We start from the raw sequence: 24561 nt of genomic DNA on the forward strand, positions 1-24561 counted from the left end.
AGATATTTAACCTATCACACTAAATATTGCTCAGGTACTCTACTTAGCCCAGCATGACTTGTTAATCTTCATCTAGAATTCATCTCTCTAGAAGTCAGGAAAGGAAAGCCAGCTCACCCATGTTTCCTCCAAGAGGCAGTTTGAGCTGAAGATAATGGCCCATTGAGGACAACTCCTGAAGCCCCGAAGCCTCCCTCTAGCCCCAGAAATTCAGGGCTTTTATAATGACTTCTTGTCCCTTCCCCTCTTCACAGGGCCCATTCCCAGCTTTCAAATTGTCTAGCACTGGCCAGGGGGACAGTGCCTTGCGGGATCCAAGTCTCATCCTCTGGAAGTATAAACTCTTATCAAAAGGATTCACAATTTCCTGACTGATTGAATTGTTACCCACTTTAGCAAATGACTTGTGAACACTCTTACTTAGTGTCTAGTGAGGTACTAAGTAGGGGTATAAAAAGAAAGTCTGATTCACACTTCACAGTCAGGTGAGTTACTAAGTAGGGCTACTTAAGTCAGTGTTAACCAAATGTTAACTCAAAATAGACAGAATAAAGAGTTCCCTTTCACAAGTGTTAACTCAAAATAGACAAAGAAAAATAAGAATTCCCTTTCAAAATGACTTGCAGCAGACAGATCAACTAATAGGTTATTGCAGTCATCTAGGCATGAGGTGATGAGGACCTGTACTGGGGTAGTGGCAGTATCAGCAGATAGGAGAGGGAGCACTCAAGAGCTGTTGCAAAGTTGAAATTGACAGGCCTTGTCAACAGATAGAATATAGGAAGCAAGGGATTGAGGATACCCCCTAAATCACTAATCTCGGTGAAAGGATGTCTTCCCCAAGGTCACATACAACTAATTTTTGTCAAAGCCAGAACTTGAATCAGAGCCCTTTTCATTCTCAAAGCCAGCATTCTTTCTGTTCTACCACTTCCCTTATTTATCAATTCAGTAGTTCTTTTAATTCAAATTTTGTTAATTTTTCTGATTTTAGGATTTCCAATTTAGTTTTTATCTGAGGGTTTTTAATTTGTTCTTTTTCTAGATTTTGTAGTGCATGCCCAATTTGTTATCTCCTCTTTCTCTTTTTTGTTAATATAGGCACTCAGGGATATAAATATTCCCCCTGAGTACTGCTTTGGCTGTATCCCATAAATTTTGATTTGTATCAGTAATTGTTTCTATGATTTGTTCTTTGACACACCAGTTTTAGAGAATTAGATTAATTTCCAATTAATTTTTAATTTTCCCTTCCATGTACCCTTGCTAATTATGATTTTATCACATTATGATCTGAAAAAGTTCCATTTATTATATGCTTTTCTGCATTTGTTTGTGATGTTTTTATGCCCGTGTACATGGTCAGTCTTTGTATATGTACCATGTGCTGCTGAAAAGAAGGTATATTCCTTTTTATCTCTATTTACTTTTCTCCAGATATTTATTAACTCTAAAATTTCATTTACTTCTCTTATTTCTTATTTATTTCTTGGTTCACTTTATCTAGATCTGATATGGGAAGGTTGAGGTCCGCCATTAATATAATTTTACAATCTATTTCCTCCTTAAGCTCCAATGGTTTTTTCTTTTAAAATCTGAATACTATACCATTTGGTGCATATATGTTGAGTACTGATATTTCTTCATTGTCTATGCTACCTTTTATCAAAATGTAATAACCTTTCTTATCTCTTTTATTTTTTATTCAACAAACTTCAGATTTATTTTCCATATTTTTTGCCTCCAATTCTCAGAATCAAAATGAATTTATGATAACTTATTCAGTACATGTTGTGGTTTCCTACCTCCAAAATTTCTTGAAATAATAGGTTTTGATCCAAGAGTCTCAGAATACTTTACAATTATTATCTCAATTCATATATACTTTTTATTTCATTAATTAATTTAGAATATTTTTACATGATTCATGTTCTTTCCTTCCCTTCCTCCTTACCCCCTCCCAGAGCTGACGAGCAATTCCACTGGGTTTTATGTGTATTGTTGTTTAAAACCTATTTCCAAATTATTAAGATTTGCAATAGATAGATCATTTAGAACCTACATCCCCAATCATATCCCCATAGAACAATGTGATGAATCATATCTTTTTCTTCTGCATTTCTACTCCCATAGTTCTTTCTCTGGTTGTGGATAGCCTTCTTTCTCATAAGTCCCTCAGAATTGTCCTGGATCATTGCATTACTGCTAGTAGAGAAGTCCATTACGTTCAGTTGTGCCAGTGTATCAGTCTCTGTGTCCAATGTACTCCTGGTTCTGCTCCTTTTGCTCTGTATCAGTTCCTGGAGGTCATTCCAGTTCACATGGAATTCCTCCAGATTATTCCTTTCAGCCCAATAGTATTCCATCACCATCTGATGATACCACAATTTGTTCAGTCATTTCCCAATCAAAGGATACCCTCTTACTTTTCCATTTTTTTTTGTCACCACAAAGAATTCAGCTATAAATATATTTATACACATTTTTTTCCTTATTATCTCTTTGGGTGCAAACCCAGCAGTGGTATCACTGGATCAAAGGGCAGGCCATCTCTTAGCACCCTTTGGACATAATTCCAAATTGCCTTCCAGAATGGTTGGATCAATTCACAATTCTACCAGCAGTGCATTAGTGTCCCAATTTTGCCACATTGCCTTGAATATTTATTACTTTTCTTTGCTGTCATATTGGCCAATCTTCAAGGTGTGAGGTGGTACCTGTTTCTATGGGATTTGTTTAAAGGGAAAGAGACAAGAGGGAAACATCTAAATATTTTAAGTTTATTGATGGGAATGGGAAAGGAAAGAGGGTAACAAAGGAGAAGGAAAAGTTCTTTTCTTATCTCCAAACCTAAATTCCCTTAATAATATTCTGACTAACTTATCTAGGCTAAATAAGTTAAGTTTCCCCCAAACAGAACCTCACAAAACAGAGTCCAGTAAATGAGCCAAGATCCCAGAGGTAATGACCAAAGTAGGTCCAGCAAAGAAGTGATGATTCTTCTATGGTCTTCAGTCCAGCTGCCAGCAGCCAGTAAAAGCAGTTTTTCTCCTCTCAAGATAGTATCTCACAAAGGGCCAGAAATCTTGTAGAAAAGATGGATCACAGCTAACTCTGAAAGTTTCTCCCAGAAATCTGGTTTTTTCAGTTGGGCCCTTAGAATCTTGACCCAGGCTCCCATGTGATTCTTTGTCACATTTCCCTATCAATCAAATGCAGTTCATTTTGCAGAATCATTTTGCAATCTTCCTTTGCTTACTACATTCCTCAAAATTGTTTTGATTTGAATTTCTCTTCTTATGAGAGATTTCAAACACTTTTTCATGTGCTTATTGATAGTTATGATTTCTTTATCTGAAAACGGCCTTTTCATGTCCCTTGCCCATTTATCAATTGGGGAATTACTTGATTTTTGTTAAAATTGATTTAGTTCCTTATAAATTTGAGAAATTAGACCCTCATCAGAGGTTTTTGTTATATTCCCCCCCCCAATTTGTTATTTCCCTTCTAATTTTGGTTGCATTGGTTTTGTTTGTATGAAAACTTTTAAATGTAATCAAAATTATTCATTTACATTTTGTAATATTCCCTCTTGCTTGCACTTAAATTCTTTCCTTATAGACATACTATTCTATGTTAACCTAATTTACTTATAATTTCCTTCTTTATATTTATCTTTATCTTTGGGTTTATCATAGACTGTCTTGCTGAGGTCATTTAGCCCAAGTCTCTTCCACTGATCCTCCCTACTGTCTCTTAGCCAGTACCATATTGTTTTGATGATCACTGCTTTATAGTACAGTTTACGATCTGATACTTCTGGCTCCCCATCCTTCACATTTTTCTTTCTCCAGTTCCCTTGATATTCTTGATCTTTTGTTCTTCCAAATGATCTTTGTTATAATTTTTTTCAATTTCAATAAAAAAGTTTCTTGGTAGTTTGATAGGAATGACATTGATTAAATAAATTAATTTGGGTAGGATTGTTATTTTTATTATGTTAGCTTGTCCTCCCCATGAGCAATTAGTGTTTTTCCAATTATTTAGAACTAGTTTTAATTGTGTGGAAAGTGTTTTGAAGTTGTTTTCATATAATTCCTGTGTTTGTCTTGGCAAATAGATTCCTAAGAATCTTATATTGTCTAGGATGATTTTAAATGGAACTTCTCTTTCTAAATCTTGCTGGTGGGTTGTGTTGGAAATATATAGAAATGCTGATGATTTATGTGGGTTTATCTTGTATCCTGCAACTTAGCTAAAGTTGTTGATTATTTACACTAGCTTTTTAGCTGATTCTCTAGGATTCTTTAAGTAGACCATAAAATCATAAGCAAAGAGTGATTCTTTAGTCTCCTTATTGCCTATTTTAATCCCTTCTATTTCTTTTTCTTTAATTGCTACTACTAGTGTTTCTAGTACAATGTTAAATAATAGAGGTGATAATGGGTATCCTTGCTTCACTCCTGATCTTATTGGGAAGACTTCTAGTTTGTCCCCATTGCAGATGATATTTGCTGATGGGTTTATATATAGGCTATTTATTATTTTTGGGAAAGGCCCTTCTATTCCTATGCTTTCTGGTGTTTTCATTAGGAATCAAAGGCTTTTTCTGCATCTGTGTTCATTAAAGAGATTGATCTGTGGTTTTCTTTCTCTGTTTTTGGTCCACCAGGCTTTGAAATCAGTACCATATTTGTATCCTAATAGGAATTTGGTAAAACTCCTTCTTTGTTTATTTTGTCAAATAGTTTGTATAATATTGTGATTATTTGTTCTTCAAATGTTTAATAGAATTCACTCGTGAAACCATCTGGCCCTGAGGATTTTTTCTTAGGAAGTTCCTTGATGGCTTGTTCAATTTCTTTTTCTGGGATAGGATTGTTTAAGTATTCTATTTCCTCCTTTGTTAATCTAGGCAATTTAATTTTTTGTAAATATTTATCCATTTCACATGGATTTTCAAATTTATTGCCATGTAATTGGGCAAAATAGTTTTTAATAATTACCTTAATTTCCTCTTCATTTGAGATAAGGTCTCCCTTTTCATCTTTGATACTGTTAATTTGATGTTCTTTCTTTTTTTAAATTAGATTAACCAGTATTTTATCTATTTTATTTGCTTTTTCAGAGTACTAGCTCTTAGTCTTATTTATTGGTTTAATTGTTCTTTTACTCTCAATTTTATTAAATTCTCCTTTGATTTTTATGATTTCCAATTTTGTTTTTATCTAGGTATTTTTCATTTGTTCCCTTTCTAGTTTTTTAGATTGCATACCCAATTCATTGACCTCTTCCCTCTATGATTTGTTGATATGTGCACTCAAGGTTATACATTTTCCACTGAGTACTGCTTTGGCTGTATCCCATAGATTTTGATAAGTTTTTTCCTCATTATTATTTTCTACAATGAAATCTGTAATTGTTTCTTTAATTTTTTCTTTGACCCATCAGTTTTTAAGAATTGGATTATTTTGTTTCCTATTAATTTTAAATCTGCCTTTCATCTTCATTTGAAGATGAAACCAACCTTTTTGAAATAATAGCAGGTTATTCTCACAGAAAAGTAATGAAATTTGGAAGGCTAAGAAATCCCAGGCCATTAAAAGAAACAAAAAAAAATGGAAAATACAGAGTTAGTAACATGATCTCCCTCTATGCTGGACTACCTCCTAGAAATCTCCAGTTCCTGAGGTGATTAAAGATGTGGGTGTATCTAAGCAGATGAAAATCTTGAAGAGAACAGAACGCTCCATGTACACAAGTAGGCTCTGTAATGGATAAAGCAGTCAGAGCTAAAGGAGACCCAATAGGCCCCCCTCTACCCAATGTAACGCCAAATCTCTTGCCTTGATAGAATTTCTTAATATTATAAGTTTAATTTATCTACTGGAAAGCTGTTTTGGTGCCATTGTTTGTTTGTTTTAAAAGATTATAAGTCCATTTCCAGATGTATTCTTCCACCAACTACTATATTTCAGATTTGGGGATTATCACCATATCAGACTCCAAAAGATATAGCTTCTAAATCAAGGTTTAACAGATGGGCCTCTTAAGTTTTATTTGATTTGCTTTATAAATCAGAAAAATAAATTATGCCTAGGAAAGCATATATTTTTTAAAAATCCTTACTGATTATGATTTTTATTGAATTATGGCCTTAACAATTTGCACTTATGATTTCTGCTTTCCTACATTTGTTTTCAATGTTTTTATGGTCAGTGTTTGTAAATATGACATGTGCTGCTGAAAAGAATGTATATTCCTTTTTATCCCCATTAATTTTTCTCCAGATATCTATTAGCTCTAATTTTTTTTTAAACATTTCATTCATTTCCCTTACTCCTTTCTTATTTATTTTTTGGTTCCATTTATCTAGTTCTTATAGAGGAAGGTTAAGTTTCCCCACTAGTATGGTTTTACTATATATTTCCTCCTTAAGCTCCTTTAGGTTCTTCTTTAGAAATCTGAATGCTATACTATTTGGTGCATACATGTTGAGTACTGATAATTCTTCCTTGTCTATACTGCCTTTTATCAGTGTGTAATTACCTTCATTATCTGTTTTAATCAGATCTATTTTTACTTTAGCTTTGTCAGATATCATAATTGTTACTCCTGCCTTCTTTTTCTCAGTTGCAGCCCAGTAAATTCTGCTCCACCCTCTTACCTTTACCCTATGTATGTCTACCTGCCTCAAATGTGTTTCTTGTAGACAATTAATCTGCTTCCTTTTTATTGGTGAGTTAATCCCATTCCCATTCACAGTTATGATTACTGTCTGTGTATTTCCCACCATTTTGACTTCCTCCTTAGGTTCTGCCTTCTCTCTCATCCCTCTTACCCTCCTCTCCCAACTTTTCACTTTTAGTCAGTCTCCCCCTGCCCTTCCCTAATGTTACTCCTCTTCCCAATCCCTTCCCTCTTATTTATTCCCCTCTTATTATAGTGTATTTTAAACAATGCCCCAACCTCTCCCTCCCTTGTATTTTTCCCCTTCCCACCAGCCCGTTTATTACCCTTCTACTTCTTTATAGGGCACGATACAATTCTCTGCCCTAATGGTTCTGATCGACCTTCCTTTTCTGAGTCAGTTCCTATGAGTACAAGATTTAAGTATTTCATGTTGCCAAACTCTTCCGCCCTTCCATTATATTGGTCTTCTTCATCCCTCCCCCATGTTCTTCTTTATGAAATATAAATTCATTCCATTTTATCTCTTTTCCCATTTCTCTTAGCATTCTCTTTTTTACCCCCAGTTTTTAAAATTTTTTTTGACATATCATTCTATACAGTTTGTCAATGTACCTTCTAAGTATACTTCTACTAGCTAATCCAGTGATAATAACAATATTTAAGAGTTACCAATATCATCTTTTCTAATATGAGTACAAAGCATTTGAACTTATTGGGTCCCTTAAAAAAATTTTTTTTTCCATTTCTTAATTACCTTTTGGTGATTTTCTTGAGTTCTGTGTTTGGTCATCAGATTTTCTGTTTAAGTCAGGTCTTTTCTTTAGGAATTCTTGGAAGTCTTCTATTTTATTAAATTACCACACTTTCCCCTACAAGAAAAAAAATATAGTTGAATTTATTAGGTAATTGATTCTTGGTTGTAGACCCAGTTCCCTTGCTTTCTGGAATATCATATTCCATGCCTTCATGCATCCTGGTCCTGTGTTATCCTAACTGTGGCTCCGTGATATCTGACTGGTTTCATTTTTATCCTAACTGTGGCTCCGTGATATCTGACTGGTTTCATTTTAGCAGTTTATAGTATCTTTTCCTTGGTCTGGAAGTTCTTAAACTTGACTATAACATTCCTGGCATTGTCAGTTTGGGATTCAATACAGGAGGTGATCTGTGAATGCTTTCAATCTCTACTTTACCCTCTTGTTCAAGAATGTAAGGGCAGTTTTCTTGCATAATTTCCTATGGAATGATGTCCAGGCTTTTTCTTTTGTCATGGTTTTCTGGTAGTCCAATAATTCTTAAATTGTCTCTCCTCGATCTCTTTTCCAGGTCTGTTATGTTAGATATATGAGATGTTTTATATTTTCCTAATTATTTTTCATTCTTTTGATTTTGTTTTATAGACTCTTGCTTCCTTGTGAAGTCATTTGCTTCTAGTTGTTGGATTCTAATTCTTAAAGACTGAATTTCATCCCTGGATTTTTGATCATCATTTTATTTTTGTTCTGTTTTTCTTTGTAGTCCATCTTTCACTTTCTTTGCCTTGTTTTCAAACTGGTTAGTTATGGCTTTTTAGGAACTATTTTTTTTTTTTTGTTTTAGTTCATGTGCCTTTGTTTCCAGATGACCTACTTTGCTTTTTAAGTTCTTTTCCCAGTTTTCTTTAGCCTTTCTTAATTGCTTTTTCAATTGTGTTTTGAGTTCTTCCAAAGCCTGAGTTCAATTTGCTGTAGTTCCTGAGCTTTGGCTTGGAGTTCCTTGGTTCTGTTCCATTTGTTCTTTGTTCATTACCTGGATAGAAACTGTCAATTATAATTTTTTTCTTTTTCTGTTGTTACTCATATTTTTTCCTTCTTTCCCTCATCATTGGTTGTATTCTTACTCCTGTTTATTTGTTGGATCTGTGGGTTTGGGTTATTCTGTCCTGAAAGGACTTCTTCTCTGCTTTGCTGATTAACTAGATTAGGCTGATGGAGCTGACCTGTTTAATTAATGAGCCCTGAGGCCAGATCTTTCCCAGGTGCCAGCAGAAACTGATGGTCAAGGTAAAGGTGTGGAGGTTGAAAGTAGTTATCCTCCTCCTCCTCTCTATTCCTTTATGCCAGCTGCCTCCCTGCCTGCTGCCAGGTCAGAGCCCTGAATTTCCTGTGGTAGTACCAAGGTACTTTGTCCTAGGGTCCCAGTCAGCTGAATTCTTGTGGGTCTCAGAGCAGTAGGTGGGGAGGGGTGTTGAAGATTGAGCTTCCCTGCCCTTTAAAGGCTTCTTATCTGCACTATGGCTGGACTGGATTAAGCCTCCAAGCTGGTCAGCAAGGCTGGATATGCTCTGAGGTCAAAACCTCTAGAGGCAGATACCCAAGATCTCCATCTTGGAGTGGTGACTGAAGCGTGAGACCAAACTGCTCTTCTCTCTGCCCCTCTCCTCCTGCTGCCTCCCTGCCAGCTGTGGTCATAATTCTGAACCTTGAGTTGCTGTGCTAGCAAGACACTCCCTCCAGGATGTGGCATTCCATTGCAGGTGAAGTTGTGAATTGATCCAACCATTCTAGAAGTCAATTTGGAACTATGCCCAAAGGGTGCTAAAAGACTGTCTGCTTTTTCATCCAGCCATAGAATTGCTGGGTTTGTACCCCAAAGAGATAATAAGGAAAATGGTACAAGAATATTCATAGCTGATCTCTTTGTGGTGGCAAAAAATTGGAAAATGAGGGGCTGCCCTTCAATTGGGGAATGGCTGAACAAATTGTGGTATCTATTGGTGATGGAATACTATTGTGCTCAAAGGAATAATAAAGTGGAGGAATTCCATGGAGACTGGAACGACCTCCAGGAAGTGATGCAGAGTGAAAGGAGCAGAACCAGGAAAACACTGTACACAGAGACTGATACACTGTGGTACAATTGAACGTAATGGACTTCTCCATTAGTGGCAATGCAGTGATCCTGAACAACTTGGAGGAATCTATGAGAAAAAACATTATCCACATTCGGAGGAAAAACAGTGGGAGTAGAAACACAGCAGAAAAACAACTGCTTGATTGCATGGGTAGAGGGGGATATGATTGGGGATGTAGACTCTAAATGAACATCCTAATGCAAACACCAACAACATGGAAATAAATTCTGATCAAGGACACATGTAATACCCAATGAAATTACACGTTGGCTGTGGGAAGGGTAGGTGGAAGGGAAGGGGGGAAATAATGTGATTCTTGTTCTAAATTGACTAAATAAGTTTTTTTTTTTTAAAAGCCACTCCCTCCAATCTGGAACCCTCACCCGAGATCCCCGAAACTCCCTGAGTCTCAGTACAGTAGGTTGGGGAGGGATCCTGGGACCCTCCTTTATTTTCCTTAAACCTGAGAATTCAACCTTCTCTTTTGAATCAAACAGGAATTGAAGGAAGTGCTTTGTTTTTTATTGTTATGGAAGGGTTTTCAGAGTACTCAACTTTCCTTGCTTCTAAGCTGCCATCTTGACTCCACCTCTCCTTATCTCTTTTAATCAGATCTATTTTTGCTTTAACTTTGTCAGAGATCATGATTGCTACTCTAGTCTTCTCTTTTCTCAGTTGTTGCCCTATAAATCCTGCTTCAGCCCCTTAACCTTTAACCTGTGCATCTACCTGCCTCATGTGTGTTCCTTGTAAACAACATGTGATAGAGTTTTGGTTTTTAATATACTCTGCTGTCTACTTCTGTTTTATGGGTGAGATCATCCCATTCACATTCACAAGTATGATTACCATCTGGGTATTCCCCATCATTTTGATTTCCTCTTTGAATCCTGCCCTTTCTTCTTTTACTGTTTCCCTCCACACCAGTATTTTGCTTTTTAATGAGTCCCCCTTCCCCCCAACTGTATTTTATTCCCCTTCCCACCCCTTCTTCTTATTCCTCTCCTACTTCTTTTCTGTGCCTTTTAATCCCTCCCAACTTTTCCCTCCCTTGTATCATTCCCCTCCCCACACCCTCTTCCTTATTCCCCTTCTACTTCTCTATAGGGTAAGATATGATTCTATTCCCCCAATAAATCTGGCTGTTCTTCCCTCTCTGAACCAATTCCATTGAGAGTAAAGTTTCAGTAATACCTGTCACCACCCTCATCCTCCCCTTTTTGTAATAGTATTCTTACACACACACACACACACCTGCTCCTGGTGTATAATTTACCCCATTTTACCTCTTCCTTTGCAGTTCTCTTAGTACAATCCTCTTTTCCCCCAATTAAAATTTTTTTTACCTATCATCTTAAACAGCTTAATACCATACCTTCTGCTGTATATATTTCTTCTATCTACTATGATAATGAAAATGATTTTTAAGAGTTACAGATATTATTTTTCCATAGGAGTAAAATGAGTTTGACCTTTTGAAGACCTTAAATTTTTTTTCTCTTATTTACCCTGTTTATGGTTCTCTTGAATTTGATATTTGGACGTCAAATTTTGATTCTGATCTTTTCTTCATGAATGCTTGGAAATCCATTTTACCAAATGCCCATACTTTCCCCTGAAAGTATATTTTTCTATATACTGTATATATATATATACAAAAAAATATATATATATATATATACACACATATATATATGTACAAAAATAGTATGTTTATACTATATAAAGTTTTGATGGGTAGATGGTTCTTGATTGTAGACCCAGTTCTCTTGCCTTCTAGAATATCATATTCCAAACCTTGTGGAGGCTGCCAGATCCTATGTAATCCTGACTGGGGTGCTATGATATCTGAATTGTTTCTGGTTGTTTGTAGTAGTTTCTCCTTAACTTGGAACCTCTTGTACTTGGCTATAACATTCCTGGGAGTTGTCATTTGGGAATTTAATATAGGGGGTGATTTGTGGATTCTTTCAATTTTTGTTTTGCCCTCATTCAAGAACATCAGGGCAGTTTTCTTGGATAATTTATTGTAATATGATGTCTATGATTTGGGGGGAGGGGTCATGGCTTTCAGGTAGTCCAATAATTCTCAAATTATCTCTCCTGGATCTATTTTTCCAGGTCCATTGTTTTTTTTCCAATGAGAAATTTCACATTTCCTTCTATTTTTTCATTCTTTTTATTTTGTTTTATTATTTCTTAATGTCTTGTGAAATCATTAGCTTCTACTTACCTAATTCTAGTCTTTAGAGATTGATTTTCATCCATGATTTTTTGATTCTCCTTTTTGATTTGGTCTATTCCGGATTGTTGTTGTTTTTTGTTGTTTTTTGGGGGAGGGGTTTAGAGTCTGCATGTGCTTACTTCTTTCTCACTCTTTCTTGGTTGCTTCTCTTTTTTGCTGTTTTTCTCCATAAAAGTTTCCTAGGGTCAGGAGCTTTTTGCTATTGTTTACTCATTTTCCCACTCCATGACTTGGAGTCCTGTGTTTGCTGGTCATTTCTATCTTAGCTTCTGGCCCAAAGGGCTTTGCCTTGGGGCTATCTTCTCTTCTGACTGAGACCTGAAGAATGAACTCAGTGCTATAGAGCTGTGACCCTTACTTCCAGGGCCTGGTATTTCCAGGGATAGATTTGAAGTGTTTGGTTTTGTTTTGTTTTGTTTTTTGAGATGTAGCAGCCTTTGAGTTGTTTTGCCCACAGCTTCTGCTGCTGCTGCTGCTGTGGAGAGCTAACATTTGACACATAACAATAGAGTAATACATTAAATCAGAGTGAGAATGACCATGGTTGGGCAAAGTGCAGTGGCTCTATGCTGCTTGGGAAAATGTTGTAAATTTAGCTCAGTGAGTAATTAAAATTTTATTGTGTTATATCTTTTTCTGCCTTTATTTTTTTCAATTGTCAGTTGCATAGACTTGAACTCACATGTGTTGGGTTCATATAAAATGAAGTGCTATTGTACTCTCAACATTTTAAGAAAGAAATCCCTTTTTTATAATGATCGTAGTCCACAGCACAACTCCCAATTTCTGTGTTTTAAAGGCTTCCGTGCGCCTTACATCGATAACACATTACAAGTCCTATCAAGAAATAGCCATCTTTTCCTCTCCCAACCATGTCATTGAATTTCATGTGCCCAATTAGCAAATGTGTGAGTGCCAACAATACTAAGAAAATAAATATTCAAATAGAACATAATAGAGAGGTTGGCATTTCTACTTTTTTGTCATCATCAGTACCTTGAAACTTTAAGCTAGGGATACAGGTACTTTATTCTTTCATCAGAGCACCACACCCATTTCCCCTGCATTTTTCTTTTAGGAAAATTGTGAGATCAGGAGTAGTAAACTTCCTGGGGCCTGCAATGACAGTACCTGGCTAAACCAGGCAGATTAGGGACACAGACTGTAATTTGGTGCTTCTGAAGCAGGAAGCCTCCCAACTTTTTCTTTTCATTTCATAAATTGATAAGCGATGCTTACTTAGTGGATTCATCCCTCTGCTTTCTTTTTTTCTTGCAGTTCTTCCCTGATCATTAACAAAATTGAAAATAAGGAGTTAGTGAATGAAGATAAGACTCTTAAAGATGAATATTAAATATAAGTGCTGCCTTTTTGATGGACTTGGTTGACTACAATGTTCGCTTTCTAAAGAAATAAATAACGGATGGGAGAAAGCTCTGCACAGTTGACTTTATTATTTTGACATTTCATTGGTGATGGAAGCAAATCTATATTTTAAATCACATCCTGCCATTGAATCGCTTGGCTTCACAAAAAGACATTGTGATTATTAGATTAAAGTAGAACTTTTATTAAAGTAATCCCTCAATGTTAAAGCCCAATTTAGGTTACTGGAGTGAATTATAAGGATATAGGGCCAAATATAGATAAATATACAAATTGAACTACAGATATCCATCATTATAAAGGAACTCGGAATTGTCATAAAAGTAAATAACGAAGCTGAGGGAGGAAATTGCTCATGTTAGGGTAAATTTATATTTGTGGAATTCGAGATTTTCTTCCTAGGGACTTTCTTCCTAGATCATTTTGCTACTTTTCTCTCCTGGTCATCTCTGCGATGCCCATTTCTCCCCGATCCCTTTGTTGCTGTTGACTCCAGAACTTTTAAAAGGAAACCAAATAGAATACTTACATTGACAGAGCAAATTATAAACATCATCGTGCTAAAGAGCAAGGAGGCATAAAGGAAGCGTCCAGTATTAATTATAACACTGCAATATCTTTTTAAAAGACCTTTCAGACCAACATTTGTCTCCTGAAGGAACCCAGACAAGGAAAGTTTGTCTGAGGTTTTAGCCTTCTCTAACCAGGTGTAGACGGAGCTAGTGAAGACTGTGCTGCTCTCTGGTGCACCAGCCCCCACACTAAGTGCTGGCACTCCTCCTCCCCGCAGGTGTGACTTCCTAGTCATTCCTTTCGCTTCACTTCTCTGGAGAAATGATTTTGCTTTTCAACTGCCTGCTGGAAGACGAATCTAGAGCAAAGCAGTCGAGGTATCACTCCTGGCAACTCCGACCCCCAAACTTCTGTCTAGAAAGATCAGGGTCCACATTTTTTCTCTTCTCTGAAAAGTTACCCCCCAAATGCTCTTCTCTTCAGCCCGTGTCCCCCATTCTTCAAAACCTCGTTCAGTCCCCATCCCCACTCTCATCCTGTTTCTTCAGACTCTTTGCAGCTAAATTCCTAAAAAGGGCCATCTGCAATACCCCTTGCACCCTAGTTTCCAACTTTTCATCCCCCCCCCAACTGATCTCCAAAGTTATGGATGGTGTCTTAGTTACTATATTCGATGGCCTTCTCTTTGCCCTCCTTCTCCTGGACCTCTTGGCAACCTTTGTCGGTGTTGATCACTCCTGATCCTCTCTTTTCTGTAGGTTCTGGGGTCACCCCTCCCCCGGCCTCTCCTGCTTGTCTGTCACCTTTGGCAGCTCGAGCTTCCAGATCACACCCTCTAAGGACCGGTGCCTTTCTCTGATCCTTCTAGGGGGCTCTTCCTTCTCCGTCTCTGCTTCCGCGGTGATCTCATCAGCTCTGACTGATTCCGTTACCATCTCGGTCCTGATGCTCCAAGACCGCCCTCTCCGCTCATCTTCAGCCTTGCATCTGCAGCTGCCCCGCTCTCATCTCCAGGAGATGCCCAGTAGATAGCCATCTGAGACTCGGTGTGCACAAGACAGAATTCACCCCTTTCTCCCCACACTTCCCCCGCCCCTCGCCTTTATTAGTGCAGAGAGCGTCGGGCTGACAGTCTAGGAGTCATCCTTGCCTAACGCCCACGCCTGTGGGGTTCACTTGTGTGACAGCTTTCAGAAGCTTCCTTTCCCCCTTTGACATTGCCCCCCCTCTGGAGAAGCCCTGATCCCCTCATGAAGAGACCCGTCTGCCTCGTGTTTCTTCCCCTCCCATGGGGCACTCATGAATTTCCCAAAGTCCAGATCCAGTCATGCCCCGCCTCCAACAAAACTCCCAGCACTCCCTGCTTTCTCCAGGATCAAAACCACAGTGATGTAGTTGGCATTCAAAGCTCTTTGTGACCCAGCCCCGGCTCCCTCCCCAGTCTGCGCCCTTCAGCCAGTGACCCTGGCCCCCGGCTGTTCCATGAGCACGCTGCTCCCTCTCAGCTCTGTCCCTCGTGCCCACGATGCCTTCCTGCTCCCCCTTGACTCCTCGTCCCCCTGACTTCCTCCCATCCCATATTGTACCGGAAGCTTCCCTAATCCCTTTTACTTCACATCCCTTCTCTTACTTCCATAGCGCACACTGACCCCAGGCTCGGACAATCACGTGGCAGATGCGCTAAGCGCGTCCGAAGGTAGCCCACAAATCCACCAGTGAGTCCGGAGAGTCGCACCAAGCATGCAAGACTGTTCCGGCAGCCGCGAAGCCGGCGGGAGCATAGGATGGAGAGTGCCTGGAGCGCCCCCACGGCATGGGGACTGGGAGAGAGGGTGGGGCAGGTGACTGAGTGCTGTTACCCAGGGACGTCATTAGGTCTTCAAGTGTGAGGACACGAGCCAATTCCCCATCTATTGCTCCGTAGTTCACTCTGTATATGTCTGTTTGCGGGTCGTCTCCTCCATTACCCGATGCGTTTTCTTTGGGGATCCCCAGGACTTCGCCCCGCCCTTGGAATGTAGTAGGCCACTTCCCTTCATTTTAATTCGTTGAGTGATTAATCAGTATCCGGATTAGGGAGACATTCAGGGTCTTGTTTCTCAAAGCCCTGCCAGTTCCCAGGTAGCCGCGGTCACCCTTCTCCTCCGCCTAGGCTCATGCCCCTCCCCTTTCCTGCTAGAGTGGCCCCTCCCCCTCCCTCCTTGTGCTCCGTGGCTCCCCTCTGTGTGAAATGGGAAAGGACTCGTTTGTCGGGCGCAGCCTGACCCTGGGCTGTTGCAGGGTTGGGGCGGTTCTGTTGGTTGTTTTGTCTGCCGTGACTCTGAGTCGGCCTTGAAATAGAAGGCATGTAGATGCCGGGAAGAGGGTAAAAACCGGGCAAACGGTCCTAGAGCATCTCCAGCTCTGGCAACCGCTCTCCCGCGGTGCCTGTCTGCAGGAATGCGCATGTCCGGGCTCTCCGAGTGGGTCCGAGGGATCCCGGAAGCCATGTTGCTATGGATTTCAAATCACATGTGCCGAGGGGCTTGGAAGCAAGCAAAACGTCCTTTACGACAGCACGTGCACATACGTGCATATGCATGTGTGCGGCGGTTTATCTATGAGTACATGCTCAAGCACATAGAGGGTAGAGGCCGTTTTCACAAGGAGATCTCAAGTTTGCTGAATGAGAAATCAAAGCTAAACTACTTGGAGGTTTCACTTGACACTCCAAAAACTGGCCAAGAAGACAAAGGGGGACTAGTCAAGGCAGGAGAAGCTATAGTCCAGGAGGAACTGTGGGGGAAACTGAGTCAGCCAGAAAACCAGTACATGCAAGGACTGCATACAGGCCAGAGCCAGAAGGGCTTGGAGATACCAGAATGGTCAGGCTCACTTTTTTTGTGAGAGCAAAAAACTAGAAATGAAGATGTTCATTAACTGGAAAACAATTGAAGAATTAGAGTGGGTGGCTGTAATAGAATATTATGGTACCAAAAGACACGTCAGGGGGCAGCTGGGTGACTCAGTGGATGGAGAGTCAGACCAGAGAGGGGAGGACCTGGGTTCAAATGCGGCCTCAGCCACGTCCCGGCGGTGTGACCCTGGGCAAGTCACTTGACCCCTATGGCCTAGCCCTTAGCACTCTTCTGCCTTGGAGATGGAAGGTGAGGGTTAACAAACAACCAAAAACAAAAGGGAAGGTCAAATACTGTAAATGAAGTAAAATGAAGGAACGGTATGTTCTTTGCCTCGATCATTTCTGCAAAGATAGCCTTAAAAACAAGCCCCTCAGAACACTTTCTGTAGCTGTTTTGCAAGAGTCTAGGAGGTGACCAGCTACAAAATAGCGGATGCAGCCAGCCACTTTGCACGGCTGCTTTTCCTGGGAAGCCCGAGTCTCCTTTGGCTCAGGACACTTTCACAACTGCTACAGCGGCTGTAAGAAAACAAAAGGGATCGTCCAAGTTCTGTCTTAGAATGCAAAAGCTCCCGGGCTGCTGCCGCCCCCGATATCCTCTACCCGGCTAGCGTTTGCCTCGGAGAACGCGAGAAGCCTGAAGCCCGATTTCCCAGCGGCCCTTTCTGCGCGCCAAGAAGAGCGTGTTTGCAAGCACTTGGCGCTGTAGCCGGCACACAGTCGGCACTCCGCCTTGTGCTTGTCCGTGTATGTGGGTGGGTACAGGGATGCGCGGGACTACCGGAACGGATGCCTGCGGGCGTCCGGACCTTTAGACGGTGTTGTCACGTGAGAGCAGAAGCGAGGGCCAACGCCCAGCTCGGAGGAGTGAGACCCACCTCGGGGCGTGGAATGCGGGGGACGGTCACACAGCTCGCTCTCTTACTTCAGCTCAGTGTGGCGGTGAACCGAGGCTCAGGCCCTGAGCAGGTAACCAAAGAAAGCAGCCTCTGCCCTCAGCCAGGCTGGTATGGCCCAAGGCTGCAGCGGCACGCCCCGCCCCTCCCCCCTTCTTTCCCTTTGGCAATGCATCCGCTCATCGAGGCAGAACGCGGTAAAGAGCCGCGTGGCTCCTGAGAGGCAGGGCCGTCCGTCCAATCCTCGGTGTTGAGGAAAGTGCACCGACTACGCGCAGATCAGGCATGTCCCGGATCAGCTGGTCTCCACTTCCGGAATGTTGATTCCTGTTGAAGGAGGGAAGAAAGAATCACCTGGGGGCCTTCTCACCCCCGCCCAGGAAGCTGCATTGGGGAAGGGCTGGGAGAGCGCAGGTCCTCGCTCCGGGCAGCTCCCCGATCTCGCAGCCGACCCCTCTCTCTGCGCCATGCCCACCACGGGACAGCCACGTCCCCAATACTAGAAGAAGGAGGGGACTGGCTCCAGGAGGTTCTTTCCTGAGAGCCTAGTTAGCCCTCCGCTGCTGTACAAAGAGTGTGCGGATATTCCCTGCCTCCTTCTAATCGAATACTCAGAACTTTGCAAGCCCATTTGTAGCCATGAGATCTCCACTGAGAGACTGAAACTTTAATGATTAAAAACAATTCTGGGGGCAGCTGGACAGCGTAGTGGATGGAGAGCCAGGCCTAGAGATGGGAAGTTCTGGGTTCCAATCTGGCCTCAGGCACTTCCCAGCTGTGTGACCCTGGGCAAGTCACTTGACCCCCATTGCCTAGCGTTTACCACTCTTCTGCCTTGGAGCCAAAACACTACTGATTCCAAGACTGAAGGTAAGGGTTTATATATATATTAAGTTAGAAGATGTTTTTTGGCATCACATAACAACAGCCCCTCAATTATACATGACTGAAAACAAGCTTCAAAAGTTTCCCATGTTGGAGTGGAACCACACAGGGCATATTTTCACACTTAGCAAAAAGCAAGGGGGCTCTAAGATTTGGGCCTTCATTGTTACATGATTCCATATACTGGCAATGGCTTACTTTTCTACCCCTTAAATGTATACCAGCATGGGTAAAAAAAGTATATTCTTCAGTTTATTCTTCAAGGGCAACTAAGTAGCATACCAGATAGAGAGTATGGGTCTGGAGTCAAGAAGATGTGTTCAAATCTGGCCTCAGAGCCTAGCTGCATTACCCTAGACAAGTCACTTAACCCTGTTTGCCTCAGTTTCCTCACCTATAAAAACAAACTGGAGAAGAAAATAGACAAGTACCCTAGTATATTGACCAAGAAAATCCCCAAATGGGATCATGAAGTGATCTGAATTCTAAGCATACAAGAGTCATAGTCTCTATAGAATGGCTAGAAAAGAATATGGTAGGTAGCTGAGTCAAGATGTCATAATAAGGCATTAACTCCCAGACTTCTTCCAAATTCACCTCCAAAGAAACTACTTTTAAAAACCTTAAAATGAATTCAGGAGTGGCAAAACCAACAAAAGGATCAAATGAAACAATTTTTTAGATAGAGACAATATAGGTCACAGAAAAGGTGCATCTCACTGAGGGGAGCATAATCCAGCACAAGCATCATCTTGTTACACCAGCCTTGAGCTGTGTCCCAGTAAGACACCCACCAGGGAGAAAACTCTTAACTTTCCTTAGACTCACAGGAAGCCAGGCCACCCCAGGAGCATAGCCCAACATTAGCATAAAATTAAAAGTCAAGAAATAGAATAGGAAAATGAGCAAAAATAATATGATCATGGAAAGTTACTATGGATCAAAGTAATACAAAGATTACAAAGAAGATCAAAATACAAACCCAGAAAAAGGCAACAGTGTCAATAACTACATGAGAAGCCCCCCTAAAAATGTGAAATAGTGTGATACCCAAAAAAAATCTTGGAGGAGCTTTAAAAAGTTTATAAATCAAATAAAAGAGATAGAAAAAAATGGAGAAAGGAAATGAGAAAGATGCAAGAAAATCATGAAAAAAAAATCAGCAGCTTGGTAAAAAAAAAAAAGGCACAAAAATTCACCAAAGAAGAATTCTTAAAAATTAAAATTGGCTAAATGGAAAAAGAGATAGAAAATAATACCTTAAATTGGAAATTGGGCAAAAATTGGAAGTTCCATGAGACATCAAGAAACAAAAAATCAAAAGAATGAAAAATTGAAAAAAAAATTAAATGTTTCCATCCAAAAACAACTGATTTGGAAAATGTATCCAGGAGAGATAATTTAAAAATTATTGGACTATCTGAAAGTCATGATCAAAAAAAGAGCCAGGACACTGTGCTTCCTCAAGTTATCAAGGGAAACTGCCCTTATATTCTTGAATAACAGGGTGAAATAGGGATTTAAAAATCCATCAACTCCTGAAAGAGATCCCCAAATAACAGTTCCCAAGAATATTGTAGCCAAATTCCAGGGCTCCTCAGCCAAGAAGAAAACGCTGCAAGTAGTCAGAAAAAAAAAAATTGAAATATCATGGAGCTACAGTCAGAACCACACAGGATTTAGCAGCTTTGAAATTAAAGGATTAGAAGGCTTGCAGTATGATATAAGAGTAGGCAAAGGAGCTAGGATTACAACCAAGATTGCTAAGTTTCTAATTCTTTTGAAAACTATTTGTTGATATCATTTGACAACTTATTAATTATAGAATGGCACTTGCAGATGTGTATCTGTTAACTGATGTATGTCTGTTAATTATTTACATAACTTGGATACTTGATACAAAATTATTTTTAAGATTTTTTCTTTTTAATCATTTCCCTTCTTATCTAAGTTATATTAAATTTTGTTTGTACAGAAGCTTTTAAGTTTAATGAAATTATATTATCTGTTTTATCTCATATAATTGCCTCGTTCAGTTGTCTGGTTAGGAATATACCTATCAATAACTGTAAGAGGTATGCAATCTGCTTCTATTCTCATTTTTATTAGAATAATTTTTAATATTAAGGTCCATTTGTAATAGATTTTAAAATATAGTGTAAGATGTTGGTCCAAGCCTCATTTCTGACAGAGCAATTTCCAGGGAGTTATTTCATAAATAATTTTCATTTTCCATATCATGAAATATTGAGTTATTATATTCTATTGTTTCTCCTCCCTTGTTTAGTTGAGGCTTTCTTATTGTATTAAAAAAAAAAAACAACACTAGATGGTTTTGTTGACTCTGCTTTATGATAGAAACAGGGGTGTGGAAATATCATTTCTCCTCCATCTCTACTTTTCATCATTTCCCTCAAAATTGTAGATCTTGTGTTTTTCCAAATGAATTTCGGTATTTTTCAAATTTTATAAATTTTTTTCGCAATTTAGTTGGCATAACATTAAAAGTATGAATTAGCGTTGGTAGTATGGTTATTTTTGTTATGTTCACATGAATAGCCATAAAGTATTGGATATTCCTCAAGCTGTTTAAGCTCTTAATTTCTTTAAAGACTGCAATTGAATCTATGCAGGCCTTTTGTGTGTTTTGGAAGGTTGATAATCAGGCACTTCATTTATTTTATAGTTATTTGGAATACAACTTCCTTTCCTATTACTACCTCTTGGATTTTGTTATAATAAAGAAATATAGTCAGTTTTTTAGTTTAATTTGTACCCTGCAACTTCGCTGAAATTATTTTCTCAATTAATTTCTTTGCCAATTCTGTAGGATTTTCCAAGTATCTTATCATATCATCAGCAAATAGGAATGGTTTTTTATCTCTATTCTATCTTTATACTTCTAACTTTTTTCTCTTCTCTTATTTCTATTGCTAGGATGTCCAGAACAATATAAAATATTAGTCAGGAGATTGAAGATCCTTGGCTTATTCTAATTTTTACTGGAAAGGATTCTATTCTATGTTTATTGTATATGAGTCTTGCTTTTGATTTTAGATACATACTATTTATGATATTAAAATAGATCCCTTTTTAGCCATAATTTATAGTTGTTTTCAGTTAATCACATAAGTGCTGTACTTTGCCAAATAAATTTTTCCCACATTTTGAGATAATCATATAGTTTTGCATATTTTTTTGACCAGACAACACATTTTGGACTAATTTTGTTGATTTTAACTCAATTTCAGAAAAGGCAGTAGAACTAGCTTTAAAGAATCTTCCAAAAAAGAAAACTCCTAGTCCTAATGGATTCACAGAAGTCTATCAGACTTAAAAAAGAATAATTACTACTTAAATGATACAAATTATTCTAAAAATTTGGAAAACACCCAACCTACACCTAGATTTCTTTTATAAGACTTTTTGCTTAGCCATTTTTCAGTCATATTCAACTCTTTATAATACTTTTTGGGGTTTTCTTGCAGAGATCCTGGGATGGTTTGCCATTTCCTTCTTCAGTTCATTTTGCTAATAAGGAAATGGAAACAAATAGATTTAAGGTTGCCTAGAATCTTAGAGCTAATAAGTGCCAGATTTGAACTAATGAATAAAAAAACACAGAACCATAAACTATCATTAATGAATGATTTAAAACTTAATTGTTAATTAATTGAAAAATCAATAATCAATTAACTTAATGATTTACCAAATTAATAATTCATAATAAATACTTATATTTACTAGTGTTTTCCTTATTAATTTTTATTCCTCAGACTGAATTAGTTCAATCACAAAACCTAATCAATAAATCCAACCAATTTAATTTATACAAAGGATATAATGTTTCAGTATTTAAAATATTATGTTTAATCAACATAAGAGATATTAAAAATTAGAGGAAAATAGATAAATCAGAGAGCAAATAAAGTATTAAAGTGACAAGTAGGAGAAAAGGTTGATTTTTTAGAAGACTAATAAAATTGATAGGCTTTAGCCAATCTATTTAAAAAGAAGACAAAAGATTAAATAAATAAATTAGGAAATGAGCAAGATGAAATAACAACAAAATCAGAATAAAGCATACAATCAGAATCTATATATGGTAGTAAAACTGAGAACACAAAAGTAGAATGATCTATCTTTGGTTTTTTGTCAGTTCATATATTGCTCTACTTTTTTGCATTGTTTTCTGTATTTTTCACTATTAATTTGGAGATGTTTGCAATCACTTAGATGATATGATAGGCATCTTTTATTCTGTTCAATATCTTCCTTTGTTGATCTATCGGCTTGTCCTTTAGGTTTTTAACTGAGCTTTCTTCCTCCTGAGATTCTTGGTGGTTTGAGCTTTTTTCCCTTGTATTATACTGTTGTTCATTTTCTGTTTCTTTCCTCTTTGGGGTTGGGTTCCCTGGAAACTCAACCAAATAACTGTTTCAGCTTCTTCTCACAAAGAGATACTTAGTTTTCACTGGCCTCAGTTCCTGTCCCCAAGTGACCTCTGATGGGACCTTTGGCCACAGCTGTATGCCAGTCCTCTTTTCTTCAGGTGAGTATCATCCCCTCTCCCATTTGACACTGTCCAAATATATACCCTCTCTCTTTAATTCACTGGCTAAATGATGCCACCCCTGGCAAAGCCCATTCTTCCTCTACATAGATTTTCTCCTGCACAAGTTTGCTTTTTGTTGCCACAAAAACAAAATAACATCAGGGACAGTATCACACTGCCAGAAGAGCTGGAAAATGCTGAGGCAGGCTGCTCGCCTTCCTGAAGACAGGAATTTGAGGAGGCTATTGGGGGATTAGTAGTACCTTTTGCTCCTTTCTTTTGTTCCTGGGTATCTTGGCCTGTGAAGAAAGTTATAATTTCTGTATCTCTTCTGCACAATTCTTTTTTGGAGAAGTTTTTGAGAGTTAATGAAGACTAGAGAAAATGTCTACACCTCTACTTTATTGGTCAGTTGATCCAGCAGTTTCCTTTTCCAGCTTTAATAAAGCCTAACTTTGCTCTTTTTAATTACAAATCCTTAGTCAGAGACACAGTTTCCAAATGTAACATTGTTCTCATGGCAAAATATAATTTGTTCTACAATAATCGGCTTTTCATTATGGTTTCCAGGAACACATTATTGGAAAGAGGTAACTAACTACCTGTATTTCTCACAGATCTTCATTCTTTTGATGTGTAGAAATTAAATAGTTTTTGTAAGTTGCTTCTCTGCCCCCCCCAAAAAAACAAAAACAAAAACAAACCCAGCAACAACCTATCACGCTCCTTGTTTTTCAAGAATGCCATAAACACTCAGTGCTGAATGATTGCCATGGTACAAATACATGTGTGTGTGCACACAGAGCAGCCCAGCGCAGCTACGCTTGAAACAAATGGGTTTCAGAAGGAAAGTGGTATGGATGGAAATGATTCTATTTACCTTTTGATTCTTCCAAATTAGGATGCTTATGATTTTCATTGGAAATGTGTTAAGGTCAATCCAAGAATAGAGGGAAAATGCTCCTGTCAAATGACTAAATATTATGAAAAACAAAGTAACGAGAACACTAAAATGAACACGGTTCATTTCTCCAGCGGAACAGAGTAGGCAGTTGATTTTTCATTTAGTATTAAAGTATTTATGAGTCACTTCAATGTAAGAAACATACATATATGCAAAAGAGAATTCCAAGAAGGCTGTTATCTGAGAGAGATACCATCTTTGCAGCCTTTATATTTTAAAGATATATTTAGGTAGAGACCTAGACTTTCATTTTTTCCTTGATTTTCTTTAACTTTTTAATTTTTAAAAAGTTCTTATAATGTAAAAGTTTTTTTTTTTTAAACACAGAGGTATCCTGCTTTTAGAAGACATTTTGTACGACCCTACCACATGGGTGGCAACAACAGCCTTTTTCCTTTGGGTGCATAGTAGGAACAGGCTGTCTTTAAAACCATGAAGAGATGACAGACATGCTGTCCTTTTCACAGTTAAAGAGGATAAAGGTCATGCTCATCCATAGCATCTAACTGGATGGAGGAAGGGCTAGTTTCTCTCTCTCTCTCTCTCTCTCTCTCTCTCTCTCTCTTTTTTTTAAAATTTTAACTAGCTTGTGATTTTGTTTGGTCCATTTTACTTGTCTTTTTCAGTTCTAA

The 24561-nt window shown here is 38.6% G+C and overlaps 1 long non-coding RNA gene across 1 annotated transcript in view; it reads right to left on the minus strand.

The window, feature by feature from the left end:
• Window positions 1-15498, minus strand: part of LOC130458548 (uncharacterized) — a 49688-nt gene extending 34190 nt beyond the window's left edge. The window contains exons 1-2 of the long non-coding RNA XR_008917957.1: window positions 15361-15498; window positions 7448-7562 (exon numbers count right to left, since the gene is read on the minus strand). This is a non-coding gene — a long non-coding RNA (uncharacterized LOC130458548). The remainder of the gene's footprint in view (window positions 1-7447; window positions 7563-15360) is intronic.
• Between the last annotated feature and the right edge of the window lie 9063 nt (window positions 15499-24561).

This window comes from Monodelphis domestica, chromosome 3 (genome assembly GCF_027887165.1).
Source record: "Monodelphis domestica isolate mMonDom1 chromosome 3, mMonDom1.pri, whole genome shotgun sequence".
NCBI classification, from domain to species: Eukaryota; Metazoa; Chordata; class Mammalia; order Didelphimorphia; family Didelphidae; genus Monodelphis; species Monodelphis domestica.